This window comes from Protopterus annectens, chromosome 1.part1 (genome assembly GCF_019279795.1).
Source record: "Protopterus annectens isolate FY-2018-M chromosome 1.part1, PAN1.0, whole genome shotgun sequence".
In the NCBI taxonomy this organism is placed as follows: Eukaryota; Metazoa; Chordata; order Ceratodontiformes; family Protopteridae; genus Protopterus; species Protopterus annectens.
The window spans coordinates 1197634616-1197651771 of NC_056726.1; positions in this window are offsets into that span (position 1 = coordinate 1197634616).

The window sequence follows — 17156 nt, forward strand, 5'->3', positions numbered from 1 at the left end:
CCTTCCTCCCCACCCCTGTCCTGCAGCTTTGCTTAGCAATGGCCAGGCCAGATCTGCATTGCTCCAATGTGCTTACTGCTACGGTGGCACACCCCTTTGCTGCTGTCATGTATCTCCTCTGAGCCACTCCTCGGAGTTATATCACTGCGCCGTATGGTACAACCTTCATCCTGTGGGACATTTGCGATTCAGTATTATCTGCCTCATTTGCATGGCATTGACTACTAATTCATAGTTACCGCGCCGAACACTGTCACAGGCCCTTAGCAACCCTTGCACCTTGGTTGTGGTGTTCCATGCCTACCATTGTGTATTATGGTGTAAACCTGATTTGTATTACATTGCGATTTTATGACATTTTTATATAATTTCTTTATGTTCCAGTTTGCGCACACATGCCCTGCGGTTGTACTGTACGTTACTGTGGACATGACATTAAATATTGTTTTTTAGGTGTTGTGCATCTTTTCATATGCCATTGGCTGTGTATTTCACCACTGGCATATGTTAACTTTGTAATACATGAGTCTGGTCCGCTTACATAGCTCCGATGTTCTGTTTGGGAAAATGTAAACCGTGTTTTTTGGTTTACATTTCCGTGGGCTTCTGCTACACCTGCACCACTTCATGAATCGCTATCTGCCTTCATTTGCATGGTGCGGCACTGCACATGGGGTGATTAGCATACCTATGCCAAGGGCTGCGCAGTTCTGGCGTACGCCGGTAGTGCACGTGGTATTGGATTGTACCTGAATCGCTTGACGGCCATATTTGGCGTTATTCCACCTATGCTACACCTGTGCTTGGTGCAAGCTTCATGAATCCCAGGGTTGGAAAAAAACATATGACAAAGTCTTAGGAAAACTGTCTTGGACAGTCATATGGGGATTGAAAGTCCTGGAAACATTTGTAGAATTATTGCAGGCTATGTACCTGGACCCAGTGATATAAATACAGTGTATGAACTGGCAAAGAGATTCCCACTGGAACTGACTGTGTATCTGGGCTTTGCTCTTAGCTTACTCCTGTTCACACTGGTGCTGGACTACATCAGCAAACAGGTCAGAGGGGACAGATCAACAGTTCTGCTATATGCATGTGGTACTGCAAGCAGACTCTAAACAGGAACTTCAGCAATGGTTTGGGACTGTGATGTAAAACTGAAGGCATGAGGCATGAAAGTGAATACATACAAGGCACTGCTCATGGCATGAAGAAGCTGAAAATAAAGATAGACAGGAAATAGTGGGACAGGTTAATAGCTTGTGTTTGAGGAGAAGAAGTCTGAATGAAGAAGTCAAAGTTAGATTGCTGCAGCCAACTGGCAAAATGTGTCAGGGATAACTCGTTTATTTATTTATTCATTTGTCGACTGAGAAAGTCTGACTGGGCAGAGCCCATTTTAAGTGGAGGCCCAGGGAGAAAACCTCCATCACAGTACATTTATATTAACAAGGACATTTCAGACAGTTCTCAGAAAAACAACAGTAAAATTTCTCAGAAAAAAAAACAAACATATGACAGAAAACATGTATGAGAGACAAAACACAAGATATGACAAAAGAATGACAAAGAAGCTGAACAGTAAGTTGCGCAAAGCAGTGGTGTGACCAGTGCTTCTGTATTGCACACCAGCAACAATCTGCTCACCATTCTAGAGGTCATCAGAGGCAGATGGTATGAGGTCTTTAAAATGCTTTTGAATGAAGAAAACATTACAGAAGATGTACTACCCCATACACAGCCTATGATAAAAGAGGAAGAAGAACCCAACCTAGAGAAAGCAAGAAGATCACTACTACACGTCTGAGAAAACATGAGGAGATGATCTGTCTGAGATGGACAGTAAGATGCACATTGTAGGGCAGATAAAGAAATGAAGACATCAGGGTCAAAGCCAACATATCCCTAGTTGCAGAGAAGGTCAGGGGAAACGCATTACAGTGGTTTGTTCACATGAGTGTAAAGCAGATTTGGGAGAAACAGGGAGAAGACAAGACAAGATGAGGACAACCAGCCAAGACATGGATGGATTGTGTGAGAGAGGACATGTGACAGTCAGACACGATTTTTGAAGAAGGTAGGGAAGTGACTCTGAATCACGAGATGTGATGATAGTTGACACGATACGCTAACGCCATGTAGAGAATGGGAAAAAGGAGTGATTAGTAAAGGAACAGGAGCAGACGAAAGAAGAAGAAGTAAAGGAATCATCTGTATGTAGCTGGAGCACACTGGCTGAAAAAGTTAGCTCCAGTTTTACCCTGCTGTATCCCCCCGACACCTCCCAAGAGATACCCTCAACCATTACTTCCCCTGGCAAGGCAGAAAATTCTGCATCTATTGGCTATAATAGTATCTCCGTTTTCTTCTTGAATAGCATGAAACATGACCTAGCTGGCCCTTTATGATCATTGTTCAATCTTAGCTCCTGTGTATTTGGGTGGGCTATCTGCTGACCTGGGTAACTACAGACCTATAAGTCTGACTTGTCTCATATGTAAGGCCATGTAAAGAATTATTATGGCTATTGTAAATAACAACATGGAAAATCTTCAGACACAGGATCCAACACAGTTTGGATTTGTCAAGGGCAGATCATGCCTGCTCAACCTGATGGACTTCTTTGAGAAAGTCACCAAAGTTATGAAAGATGGTAAAATGGTATACACTGCCTATCTTGGCCTGGTCAAGGCATTTAATAGTATTTCTCATTTCGGTATTGTTGACAAACTCATGAAACAAGGAATAAGCTCCTGTGTCACCCACTGGATAGCTAACTGGCTCACAGACAGGAAGCAGGAAGTCAATTTGGGGATTCAGTGAAATTATGCTGAAACACCTTTCAGCAGCAGTGGAGATTTCCCTTTTCTCCACTGTTCTGTGACCTTAGAATAGGTATATGTAATTTTGGTGTTTTGCCAAAAGATGTTTAAGCATAATTTTTTTAAGTCTATTGGCAGTCAAAGAAATGGCTTTTGATAGACTGCCATGTATCCAGGGATTCTATCTCCAAAAAAGGCCAGTCACTAGCATCATCCCCCAGAGTTCAGTGCTGGGGCAGTTCCTTTTTGCCATGTACTTTACGGAAGCGAATGTTAAAGACCTCTGATACACCACACTTGTTGGTAACTGCAAGCTAGGCATGATAATAGAGTCCCCCAGAGACACAAATATCCTCCAAGAGAATTTGTCATAAACCAGTGTTTGGTGCCAGAGGCATGGTTTAAAACTGAATGACAAAAAAATCATAGTAGTATATTCCAGAAAGTCAGCCTTCCCTGGGAATTACCACATAGACAATATACCCCTAAGAGTAGACCTTCTGGTTAGAGACTTGGGAACATATATGGAAAGTGACATAGTTTTTATTCGCTGTGTGTCTACTGTTGTAAGGAAATCATTCTACAGTACCATAAATATCATTATCCTTCTGTCCTCAGCCCCCATTAGACCAATCACAGGGCACAATACTCCGTTTGATATATACCTCATTAGGTACATGCAACAACTGTCACACCCACAGAGGCTCCTTAAGAGAAGAATAACAGGCATAAACCACCTGGAATATGCTGACTGCCTCAAATCCTTATCTTTATACTCAGATTTCTACAGACTACTGAGAGATGATCCATGCCTTGCTTAAAAAGCATTACATGATGCAGTACTGATGGTCTTGCTGCACATCAACAAGTAGAAATAACCAATCCAAGGACATAACCTCACTGGTAATATAAGCAGAACACGTATGAGGGACAGATATGTGTCTCAAAGACTATCCCTGCTTTGGAACAAGCTTCCCATTCATGTGAGGCAGAGTTCATCCTATTTGAATATAACTTGGACCAATGGAAGGGAAATCAAATATGTACCCCTGGACTTGACCTATCCCCCTATTAGGCAGAGGCAGCTTGTAAATGCTTTGCCACCTATACATAGCTATATGCCCATGGATAATTTATTCCTTCAATTGTATATGGGAATACATGTTTGGGCTTAAAATGGCCTCTTGGGGCCATTAGCCTAGTAATCACCTATAAGCCTGTGAGTGAAGTTGAAGTTATGAAACAGTTTTATTCTTGTCATTAAATAGTTGTTTAATTCAATTATATTTTAGCTAGCTTTGTAGTGGCTTACGCGATTACCATTGTTATGAAATGAAGTAATACAGTGTTTCTTGATGCTATAAGTGGTTCTAATGCCCCTGCAGCATTATAAGTTGATATTGCTATTTTGTCTTTTATTTTAATGCAAAATGATAAAATGATCTCATATGGATGGAGAGAGCTAAGCAATCTTGCGTCCTGTGCAGATCTCCAGTCTGTCTCAACTCTAAGTTTAACACCTAAAAAAAATAAATAAATAAAAATCCTCCAAGCTTGCAAATGAAAAAAATGGTTTCGAAATAATTATAACAAGCCACTTGTTACAAATGCTACAAATGGTTTCATTCTAGCCTCGGCAATCTATCAGTTACTACTTTGGTCACTGTAGAATGCAAGTGCTGTGTAATACAGATAAGCTGTGGTAGAAGTCATGGTCATTGAACAGTGTCGATATTGCTGACACTACAGCAAGTAGGTTTGAATAATGCTGCATCTGAAATGCTAGCAGGCTTGAAGAATACAGAAATGATTTGCTTAATTATTTTTCTCATTACAAAGTGTGTTTATCAGTAACAACAGCTCATCATTCTGAAACAGAGCAAATCTGGTCATAATTATTATTATTTTTTTTTTTACGTCACTTGTTGGTTCCCCTAAAAGGGGTTAAATAAATAGAAGAATTAACTTATTTTAGAGAATGTGCATTCAAAATGCAAATTTTCTTCTGTGACAGTAAAATATGAAAGTGACTAATGACAGTTCGGTAATGTGCTCAAATGTCTGGGTATTTGCAGTGGGAAAGCCGTTCCACTTGCCTGTGTAATTTTTCTCATTTGTGTCTGCTTTCTCCAGTACACAATTCCAGCAAAATTAGTTTTTGCTATTGCTATAAAGTAATGTTGAGCAAAGGATTCTTATGCCATCCCTCTTGGTCCCCAAAGAAAATGTGCAATATGTCTTTATATTTTCTTCTGACCTTTCAGAGGCTGTACATTACATTCACTGCTGGGTGGTAATGCCTAAATCCTGCTTTATTATAGTTCATTTTGTTGAGCAGAAATGATTGATATTGCTTCTTTTGTTTGATGCCATAAAATTAACTTTTACTTGGAAGGAGTTTAAAGCTGGCACAGAGCTACAATACAAATACTTTTATTGCTATGATTTTTTTTATTGTAGGGCAAATAATGCTGTATATATATATATATATATATATATATATATATATATATATATATATATATATATATATATATATATATATATATATATATATATATATATATATATATATATATTAATGATTTATCCATCATGCAGTATTACATTCAATATGGATTTCATCCATTCTTTTTTAAATGCTTATTTTATGTTTATTTGCAGTGCATGCAGTCTTTGCATTTTTCTCCCTTATTTTTACTGTACTTCAATGAATGGAGTATACACATTTTGGACTTCTGTTACTCTCTAACTTCATACTTAATCAGGAGGACACAGACAATAAAACTGGTGTAAGGGCATACATCACGCCACAATGGATAACACAATCTTAGAATGAAGCAGAGCATCTTGGAACAGATTCTTGATACATGCAGACTGCAGATGCTAATTGCATATTTTCTATATCTGAGTCTGCAACCCCATAACTTGAGTCACCTATCTGCCAACAAGGATCTCAAAGTGGTTTTCTCGTTTTAAATCCAGGCATGCTGCTGCAACTGAAGTAGCAGAGTGTATTCACCTGTAAATGTATGGAGTATAAACATTTTGTTATTTTACTCACTGTGTGTGTGTGGACAAAGACATTGTGATAAAGACTCTGCATTATTGTTGGAAGAATTAAGATATTGATACAATCAGAAACAAATCTAGATAAAATAAGTTCAGAACCAGAATATTTTTAAGGCTAAGACTGTCTTCATTCATTAATTGCATTGTATTAATGGGTTTACCCTTCCAAGCAATGCCTATTTATAGAGGACCAAGGATTAAAGGGATACCAACTTGTGTTAACAGACCAAATTGTATCAAAGATACTATAAGAAAAAAATGAGATAATAATATAGCAATAACCCACGCCTGGGTGTGGGTAATGCTGGATTTACCCACAGTTGGTGTGGTTTGGTCACGAGGGCAAAGCCCAAGTGGCCAAATAAAGCCAACCGTGGGTAAATCCAGCATTACCCACACCCAGAAGTGGGTTATTGCTATTATACAATGACATTATTTAAGAAAAAAATAATTACTTTTCTTAAATAATGGCATTGTATAATGCCTCCTTGCTGCCCTTTCTCAGCTGTCTGGTATTCTGCGGCAGTTCTGATGTACTACGCATGCGTATGCCTACACAGTACATCAGAGCTGTGGGCAAAAGCAACAGAGAAAGCAAGATCTCTGTTGCTTTTTACAAACTGTTTCACTATGTTAAACGGGTTTAACATAGCGAGACAACTTTAAAAAAAGCAACGGAGAATCTAAGTTGCTTTTTTTAAAGCTGTCTCACTATGTTAAACCCATTTAACATAACGAGACAGTTTTTGAAAAAAGCAATGGAAAATCTCCGTTGCTTTTTTTAAAGCTGTCTCGCTATGTTAAACTTGTTTAACATAGCGAGACAGTGTGAAACAACGGAGATCTTGCATTCTCCATTGCTGTAAAAAAAGAGTTATAGTAATGGAAAAAGTCAGGGCAACCGGACCTTTTTCCATTACTATAACTCAGATTTACAATGTGCACGCTGACCAATCAGCGTGCATGTTTTTGAATATTAATGGGGGGGTTGTTGTATAATGTGGCACTTTCCACAGCAGTTATAAAAATGTATTTAAATATTTTACAAGGTAAATTTATCTACAATATTTATTAGAGCAGATCTAATTTGCGCATGAGTTGATGATACATTTTGTTTATACATACTATACCTTTAGTAGTTTATTCTTATATTTTAGAGATGCTATATGTTTTATAAATGTTCGTTTTGTGTGTAAGAATGGATCTGGAGTTCTGAAGAAGGCAACTTATTATGGCGCATTCAATTCAAGTATGTTGCATGGCTGAAAAGACTTGACAAATAAAAACAATGAGCAAATCCTTAAAAAATTCCACCAAACAATCCAGATGATCAGTTTTAGATGTGTTTTTTATGTTTAATACAACATAATTTTCTCTTAGATTAAAAACAATATTAATAATCTGTTTACTAAAAGCTAGTCAGAATCTGTTACACTGGTGAAATCCCATCCATAGCAGAACAGCAGGTGCTTTTTACAGACTGTTGGATTGCTACTTTCTTCGGCTTACAGTTACAATGCCAGTGTTGAACTGGATATTGACCTCATCAAGTCTACAAAATGTCACTCAGTGCAACCAAATATCCACTTGCCAAGTACATGAATAAAAACTGAGTATGTGTCAGGTATTTGTTCATTCTATTCAACTGATTAGGTTTAATGTGGCCTGTAATGGCAGCTAGCCTAGTACTTAATAGTGAAACAGTTTATTTGTTTTAATTATGCTAAATATTTAGTTCACATTTTTAATAGTTTTTCAATGAAACATAGCTGGAGAATGCCAGTGTTTTTGATGAAAAAAGTTAAAATTCTCAGTTTTAATGAGTATTATTTCACAGGTGTTAATGTTTTGAGGATGGGGCTGATGTTTGATTTGTTTCTTCTTTTCCTGCCTCCTAAATTTGAACTTGTGCCCTAGTTATCAATTTATTGGTAACTAATATGCAAACACACACACACACACACACACACACATATATATATATATATATATATATATATATATATATATATATATATATGTGTGTGTGTGTCTAGGACCACTTATCAAATGCATGTAATGCCGATGTCCCAAATATTGACCTCTCAATATTGAAACATGGAAGGCTGACACACAGTGAGCATTCTCCAAGGATTATTCCAGAGCAGGCTAAACCAACAGTCATTTTTTGCATGGTGGTGGGCAAGCCTCCCCTGCACCTCCCATGTGGAGGGCTGTGCCTCCTACCCCCTTCTAATTTTAAATACTAACTCCCAGATCGCACAATCTCTAGGGAAAGGGAATATTCCCACTACCCAGTGATTGTTGCTGTCATGGTTTGAGTTCTGTGCCATCATATATTTGTGATGTCTCTTCTTTTTTGTTAGATTTATACAGCTATGTAAGGCTTCTTAATTTAAAAATAATGTTAAATAATAAAGAGAGTCAAAGAAAAATCATTCCAAATAGGCCAGACTTTACAACTCCATTATTTATTTATTTTATTTATTTGCAATTTGTTAATCGGGAAAGTCCATGGGGTCGAAATGAGCCCTTTTTCAATGGAGGCCCGGGGACAAAAGCTCCAAGTACAAATATAAAAAGCAAATATCAACAGAGTTAATACATACATTATTAGATACCAAAATCAAGGAAGAAGTAATATAAAAAAGTTAAACAATACAAAAATTCATCAATAATGCAAAAATTCATTCAAAGTTGATACAGAAGTTATACAATAAAAGTGACCAGAAGGATGGTGTTAAGTGAAAATTATGGAAGCAGGATGAAGGAAAATTGAAAGGAAATGGTGGAAGTAGAGGGACTTAGTAGGCTGAAGCTATGAGGGGTGAGAGCAGGAGCACTCCCAGGTAGAAGAGAGGTAGGAGTGGTGCAGGGTCTTGAAAATGGAGAGGTTCAGGGTAGTTTGGATATGGGGGTCGTGAGTTCCATTTTCGTACATGGGAGAATGACAATAGAAGTTGCCCAGGAGTACGTAGGGTTTGTACACTTCTAGTACATTCTGATTGTTGGATATGAGTGATCAGTCAAGAAGATGCATAGTAAAGATGGAGGAGAGGGAGGGGCATTGAGATGGCTTAAAGATGAGTTTTTGAGCAGTGCAGAGTTGAATGTAGGTGAGATAGCTGAGGAGTTCCAGCCAGTTTAAGGTGTGTAGGGTGTCACAGTGGTGAGATGAGGATTTGGACCTGGTAGCGAACTTAAAGATTTTATTATAGCATGATGCCAGTTTGGTCTTAAAGATTGCTTGTAGGCTGGTAAGAAGAGGGGTTCCATACATGAGGGAGGGTAGGAGGTAGGTGGTAGACAGGGTAAGATTTGTTGAAGGGGTAAGATAGTGATGGTGATAATATCGCATTCTGAGTTTCTGGTGAGTTTTCTTAATGTTAGTTTGAAGGTGAATGTCAAATTTTAATTGGTCATCAATAAGGACCCCTAGAAGCTTAGTATGAGGGTCTATTTCGATGGAAGTTGAGTTTTGGCTTACTATAGAGAAGGAGTTATTGTCTATTTTGGTATTTTTGGAAGGGGTAAAGATCATTATTTTGGTTTTGGAAGCATTGAGGGCAAGATGATTATTTAACATCCATGGTCTCAGTGCTATTGAAGGCAGCCTGAGTTGCGTGTAAGAGTTCAGAGAGAGATTTCGCAGTACAGATGATGGTTGAGTCATCTGCATATTGAACAGGTTTAGCATTTGGGATACAATGAGGAAAGTTATTGATGAAGATGCTAAAAAGAAGTGGACCCAGGATAGAAACTTGGGGAATGCCTGTCAGAGTGTCAAGATAGGAGGAGATACAGTTTTTCCACTTGACGTATTTGACAGGTAACTGGAAATCCAGCTGATGGATGAAGAGGAAAGGTTGAGGTGAGAGTGTTTGGACAGGAGAAGACTATGGGAGATGGTGTTGAAGGCCTTGGATAGATCTAGGAGAAGGGTAGAAACAAGGTTGCCTGAGTCATGAGCGCAGTTGATGTTGTCAAGGAAGGATAGAAGGCTGTGGTGGTACTGTGACCAGGTCTGAAGCCATGTTCTGTTGGGGCTCAGTAGATGGTTGTCTAAAAGGTAGGGTAAGAGTTGCAGGTGAACACACTTTTCCAGAATTTTAGAGATAGGGGAGAGAATGGCTATGGGATGGAAATTGGAAATGTTGGTGTTGTTGCCCCCTTGGTGTAAGGGAATGATAAAGGCTTTTTTCCAGAGGAGGGATACAGAGGACTCCTGTATGGAATGATTGATTAGGATACAGATGGGGAGGGCTATGCCATCTGCAGCTAACTTGAGGAAGTTAGAAGGTAAGTTGTCTGGTGTATTGGAACATAGCTTTAACTTTTGGAGGAGTTTTTTATGGTTTTAACAAGGATGGGTTTAAGGGTGAAGAGAGAGGGGGCAGTTGGATTGGCGGGAGAAGTGGATGAGCTGTGGGAGGTTGGAATGGAGGTGTGTACTGAGTTGTTAGGAAAGGAAGTGGTGAGTTTGGCTACTGAGTCTATGAAGAAGGAGTTAAATTTGGTGGCTATGATGTGATGTGAAGAGCTAGGGCCTGGACAAGGATTTTCTTTTCTGCCGGGAGTTAGGAGGGTAGAGATACTACTCCAGAATTTCTTAGGGTTGGATTTGTGATTGCTCTGAAGTTTGGAGTAGTAGGATTTGTGGTTAGAAGTGATTTGTTTTTGAACTTTTCAGTTATTTAAAAAAATATATAACACTGAAATAAGAAATTTATATTTGGAGACCGCCAAGAGGTTTAGTAACTTGAAAAGGAATGAGAGGCTTTGAACAGCTTGAAGTTAAGGCAGAAGTTAGCAATAAAAAAGCAGACAAGAGATGGGCCATAGTAGTCATGCATGTAAAGCAGAATAAAATGGCATTGGCTTCTCTTTTAGGAGATGAAACTATATATAAAATTGTAAGTAAAGACTTACTGCCAGATTGTTTAATAGGTACACAAATTGTAGCTATTGTGTTGGCGGCGTGGATAGTCACCAATTGGTATTCACTAAGTGGCTCTATGTGATATGTAGAGCTGCCAAACAAATGGAAACAGCAGAATATGCGAATGAAAGCATAAACAGCTGACATACATGGTAATTAACCAATCCAACATGGCGGGCCTATTCAGAAAGCTATAAAGCAATCATGTACACTCAGTGTAGGCTTTTGCCTTGTGCACCAAAATTCTTTGGAATACAGCATGATTACACTTAAAAAAAAAACCATCCTAGGAATTACTGCTGCTATTATGGTGTATGTGCAACAGGCTTTAAATCAGGGAGCTGCTACTGCACTGCCAGACCACAGAGAAGAAGAAGAATGGTGTTCAGAACCCATTTGATTTATCATGGACAGCATGACACAGAAATTGTTGAGAGATACAGTGTGGGCAGGGAAATGCTGGAGGAAACATGCAACCTCTGTCTCACACACCATAGGCCACAGGAAAATCTTGGAGATCCCCATCCCAGTGGAAACAATGGTATGCGTGACATTATGTATAGTAGTTACTGGTACTTTCCTGAGATCCACAGGCATCAGCCCCTAGAATATTACATCAGTTTTAAATCCAATGATAATATATGCAAGGGAGAATATGCGCTTTCTGTGAATCCCACAGGAAAGAGCAAGAACCATGCAGGAATTCTATATAGTAACACACTCCCCTGAAGTGTTGGAGACATGGATTGCACACGCATAGAAATAAAAACCCATCTGGAGAACAAGGAAGGAGGTACAGCAACATAAATGCTTTCCACTCTGTAAGCTGTCAGGTTGTCTGTAATGTCCAAGGGACTTTCTACAATGTCTGTTCCGGTAACTCATACCATTTCCATGACTTATATGTATGGCACACTTGTGTCTTTACACTGTGTTTTACTTGTATTCTGCTTTTCATTGCACATTAAAGCTAGGAAAGAGACCACAGTTGTGTATCTTGTGAGTCCCACAGATGTTTTCCCACCCTCCGACCCTGGTGCTTTTGTGTTCTTCACCCTCCCACCCTGCTGCAATTATGTCCTTAAACTCAGCTGTCTTTCTAGTTGCCTGCCCCTTATATCTCTTTCCCTCTCCCCTTTCACTGGTTGTTGTCAGTAAGCAACATATTGTGAAATCACTCCCCTTCAACTATTTAAATTTACTGGTCATCCCATTGTATTCCATAGAACTAGAATACAATGTCCCCCCCCCCCCCTTCAATCTGTGTTTCTCTTTTAAAATTAGTGGCTCTCCACTTAGACAGCTAAAGCTTAAGTTACCTGTCTTTCATATATAACTGCTTAGTGCACGCTGCACTGCTCAGGATATTAACATATCTTTTTCCATCTTATCTTTAAAATCTACTACATTTATTACAAGACCAACAAATATTGGAGAGCTTACATTCTGCCTCTTAGTAGTCATCTTGGGATTAGTGCTTCTGTTTTCTCCTGGTCAGAGAAGGAGCATAGGGACATTAATTCTTGCAGACGTCTTATCACTGGAAAGCCTAATAACTGCTTCATAAGTGACAGCTTGTAATTTGTGCTTATATTCTGCTCCTGCTGAGAGAAGCAGAGTGCATTGAGTCCTGACTGTTTCTGGTTGGACAATGAATATCTGTGCTTGATGCCTTTGATTGGTCTGGTTGCTATTCAAGGCATCTACCAGGAATAGACTACGACAAGCCTATAGATCCCTGTATCATCTGAGACAAGACTGTGGATCACCAAACAGGCTGGGGCCTACTTCTCATCTTGGGATTGGTGCTAATGTTTTGCTACTGCTGAGAGAAGAATCAAAGGAGCATTTTATCCCAGCAGAGTGAAGCCGTGGTGAGACCAACACTAGCAGTAGCCAGGCAACTCCCCTCTTTTCATCATTCTTGACAATCTAATTCTTTGTTTTCAGTAAGTACTACTTGATTTGTTTCTAACTTCAGAAAATCTGTCTAGATTTTTCAGCCTTAAATTTTCAGGGTCTATGTATTAGTTTCCCCTCAAGTGTTTGGCCGTGCTCTGTACTGACTCAGACACCTTGACTGACATTTTTCCTGTAAAAGCATGATTGAAATTTCACCAATACCTAGCTGCACACAGGGCAACTAGTTTGCAGTATGACAAGGACTGCCCCAGAGTGGCAAAATGAATACTCCTGACATTGCTTTATATTCTCACTCCATCTATCTAATCAATAAAAATGGTCTGTTGCCATGGATATGAACTTTCAAACTGTCTCTGTTAAATTGGTGGATATGGGCATCCTGAGGCAATGTAGAAATTGCGACATGTTTACTGACAACCAGTTAATTCTCAAGCAAACTGATATGTTATACAAGAGATGTATTTACACAATGTCACTGGAGGCAAAGCTCGCACATAAATGTATTCCTAATGTCAATAAGGTTGTCAGTAGTACACACACTGCACCCATCACACATAATTCAAAGCAGACAGATAGACCCCCATATGCTGAGGCACTTAAATGTAACCTTCCTAAACCCCAAAGACCTCTTAGATGAAGTACAGCCGCAAATGTACTCTTTTAAAACAACACCCACAACAACACCTAAGGTCAGATCTCATGGAGTCTGTACTTCTAAGCCCATAAGGCAAGGCACCACACAATCCAACATTCTGTTCATTGGGGACTCCATTGTGAGATACACTGGCTATGTAAAGAGAAAGTCATGGCCAGTTGCTTACCAGGGGCTAGAATCTGCCACATTGCACATGTGCTCAAGTCATTGGACCACAAGTACCAGTATGACTCAGGCATAGTCCATTTGGGTGTAAATGACCTGAGAAGTAAGTACCTCCCTAGACTATAGGAAGAGAGACATCATGAAGCTCTTGAAATATGTGTCCCAGGCTGGTATGAATCTAGAACTGAGCAGCATTTTACCTTCTCCAAGCATGATGCCACAATACAAACAAAAGATGAATGACTTTATTGTTTATTACACTCTCCTCTCCCTTATTTGAACCTATAGCAAGCACTTTAGCACACAGAGCATAAAAGATTAATGATGATTTAATAAGTAACACACCATAGAGATGTTCCTACATGTTCTACAAATCATGCTGCTGCTGTTCCTCTCTGCCTCTGTCTCTGTCTGTCTCTGTTCATCCCTTCTGCTTCAGTAAGTTGTCATTGTACTTCATTTGGGTTCTTTAAATGTTGGGAAGTACTAATTCCTTCTGGAGAAATAACTAATGCTACCATATCTGGAATGAATCTGGCCTAATTTAAAGGGTTCTAATCCAGCCATTAGCTAAGTATTACTCATTGTTTTGGTGCACTATTTCATGTGTGACGGTTGGCTACATATGGTCGCAAACCATCATTATCCTTCTTCTGTCATAAGCTACTTTATCTCTGCTTTTATCTCACCCTATCAATATATTTTTTAGCTTTTGTAAGATTATTCTCCCACCTCTTTATTTGTGCAATGTCTGGTGCCGGGCAACAAATGCAATTTTGGCTAAATGGAAATACACAGCTTATGACAACACCTTGTGATTTTATTGCCTTCATCAGCATTACTCAGTTACGCTTCATGCCACTGTGATAAACTATGTTTATTTTGTTTAATGTACTTTTCAACAAGCTGAAGAGTTGGATGTACAGATTACGATGGTCAATAGGGTGATACAGATAAATATATACATTCATATTTGCTGAAAGCTTCAGTCAAATGTTAATTATAAGGAGTATTACTGCTTACATAGTGTGCTTAGACAACACATGGGTATAAATGTTTTGCTTTGGATGGGTGCAAAAAGGTTCAGATCCAGATGAATGAAAAAATATTTGATAATCATCAGGGTTCAATAAAGTCCATGTAGGCTCCATGAAGAGCCTAAATGGAATGCATCCATGTACATGGGCATAATCTTCCCTCGGTAGTGTGCAATGCATATTAGTGGTGCAGCATACCTCACAGAACAACATGGATAATGAATCTGTGTAACACTGACGGCACACCCACATACCTGTCAACCCATTAATAATAAACATTTCCAAGGCTGTTATGCAATTATTTCACTAATTTGGATTTCTTTTTTTTTCTTTTTATATTTATGTTTGTGCTATGTACCATGTTATCTATCTGTGCTTAGCTATGTGCACCCATGCATCAGACATGCGCCAGACATCTAAAAATAGAAACAGGATGCTTTCAATTGTTTTAGTTGAGCGATGCTGGGCACTACACAAGCCTATGCAGCTAAGCTGCACTACGCTTACAGTAGCACCTTCACATGATATATATATATATATATATATATATATATATATATATACATATATAAAAATACATGAGCTCCCTTGACTCCTCTTGTGGTGAGATAGGTTGAGTGATGACCTATAGTGTAGTAGGTCCAGGGTTCAAGTTCTGGCCAGTGACACCTATTATATATGCTGCCGTGAAACTGTGTTAGGTCACTGAAACATCAATTCACTTTAAATTCATTTATTGCTATATTTAGAAAAGCTGAGCAATGCTAAGCATTGCTTAAACATTGGTAACTGTATGAATTGCTGTTCAAGAATGTATACACTGTCAGTTATATTCTGTCAGCTAAACCTATTTAATTATTAAGGCTTTTAGACGCCTAGTGTGTTATGCACACTAATAATAGGTGCTTTAGAGTTTTTACTTAAACTGTATTTGGACTACACAGAAAATTGATTGTGTTTTTATGATTTAACTTAACAATGTGTATGGTATTTCAAAAAAACTACAAGGGACTATTTAAATTGCAGAGAGTGCACACTAATCAACCAGCTTCTTTGTTAACTTGTTACTTGTATTTATAAAATTTATAGCAGAAGGAGGGATAGGGCGGCCACGGTGGTGCAGTGGTTAGCATTGCCGCCTCACAGCAAGAGGTTCTTCGGTTCGATCCCCGGCTGGGGTGCCTTCTGTGCGGAGTCTGCATGTCCTCCCTGTGGTCGCGTGGGTTTTTCTCCGGGTGCTCCGGTTTCCTCCCACGTCCCAAAGACATGCAGCAGGTGGATTGGACACTCTAAATTGGCCCTAGGTGTGCATGTGAGTGTGCCTTCTGTGGAAGGCTGGGCGCCGGGCTGGCAACTCGACACCGTAAAACTCCACTGCCATTCAATGTGCGGACAAGGTGATCCGCTGTGGCGACCCCTGACCGGGAAAAGCCAAAAGAAGAAGAATAGCAGAAGGAGGGATATTCAAGATTCCAGGACTGGGTTATGTTAGGTTAACAAAAAGATATTTTTGTTATTCAAAGAGAGTGGTATACATGGCCAAGTGCCAATTATGTGAGTGTTATTACATAGTAAAAACTAAAAGAAAAACCCAGCCATACTAGATTTTCCACTGTATGATTCCTTAAAACCTCTTGTATTAGAGGTTACCTGCGATATATGCAAATGACCCCTTAAGGACATCAGGTGTTTCAGCTATATGGCAGCTTTGAATGCCCATGACTTTTTTCCTTTTTAAGTCTGTTATAAACAAATTTAAGCCAATAAAGCCAAAGCTTTGACTCCTGGTGCAGCAGGGTGGCTGCAGACACCGGTATCAGTCACTGCGTCCACAGGAGCAGTGAAGGTGCAGTGCTGATATCCCATGAGTGAGGATTTGAGGCACACTTTTACTGTGCCTGACGTCCATGGGACCTGGATCCCCCCACCCCCCCCTCCCCAACCAAAGTGTTTACTCCCCTCTTGTGTCCCTCACTAACCCTGTGTGCTGTCTTGTATGTCTTGTCTGTCTGCAAATCTTTCTTCACCTTCCCAATGTACCTCTACTACATTTTGTACCATTTCATGGGGTGGCAAATGCCACATCTCTATGGCTAGGCTTACAAATGCCCCAGGGCAGATAGCCTAGTACTATACTATACTATGTATCTATGCCCCTTCCCCAACATTCCACCCTCTCCTAAAAAAAAAATAATATCATCCCATACATAACTCTCCATTTTGCACGTGTACTTAATTTGCTCCAATTGGTGTGACAGCACACTTTGTTGTTATCACACCTCTTTGTGGGGGTGACAGTCCAAATTCAGCTAAAAATCTTCGCAAGTGTACAGTTGTTGCTGCTGAAGAAATGGATAGCTATGTTTTTTTCCTACACCCTTCCTGCACATTCCTATCTGCCTTTCAGCATCTTTTTCCCTCGCTTGCACCCCATTTTACCACTTTTCTATCTCCCCAATTTTCTTTTCTTTAATGGAAATATGCCCAATGCTGATCTATGCACAGCATCACTAAGCTAAGCTAAATGGCAGTGTATTATT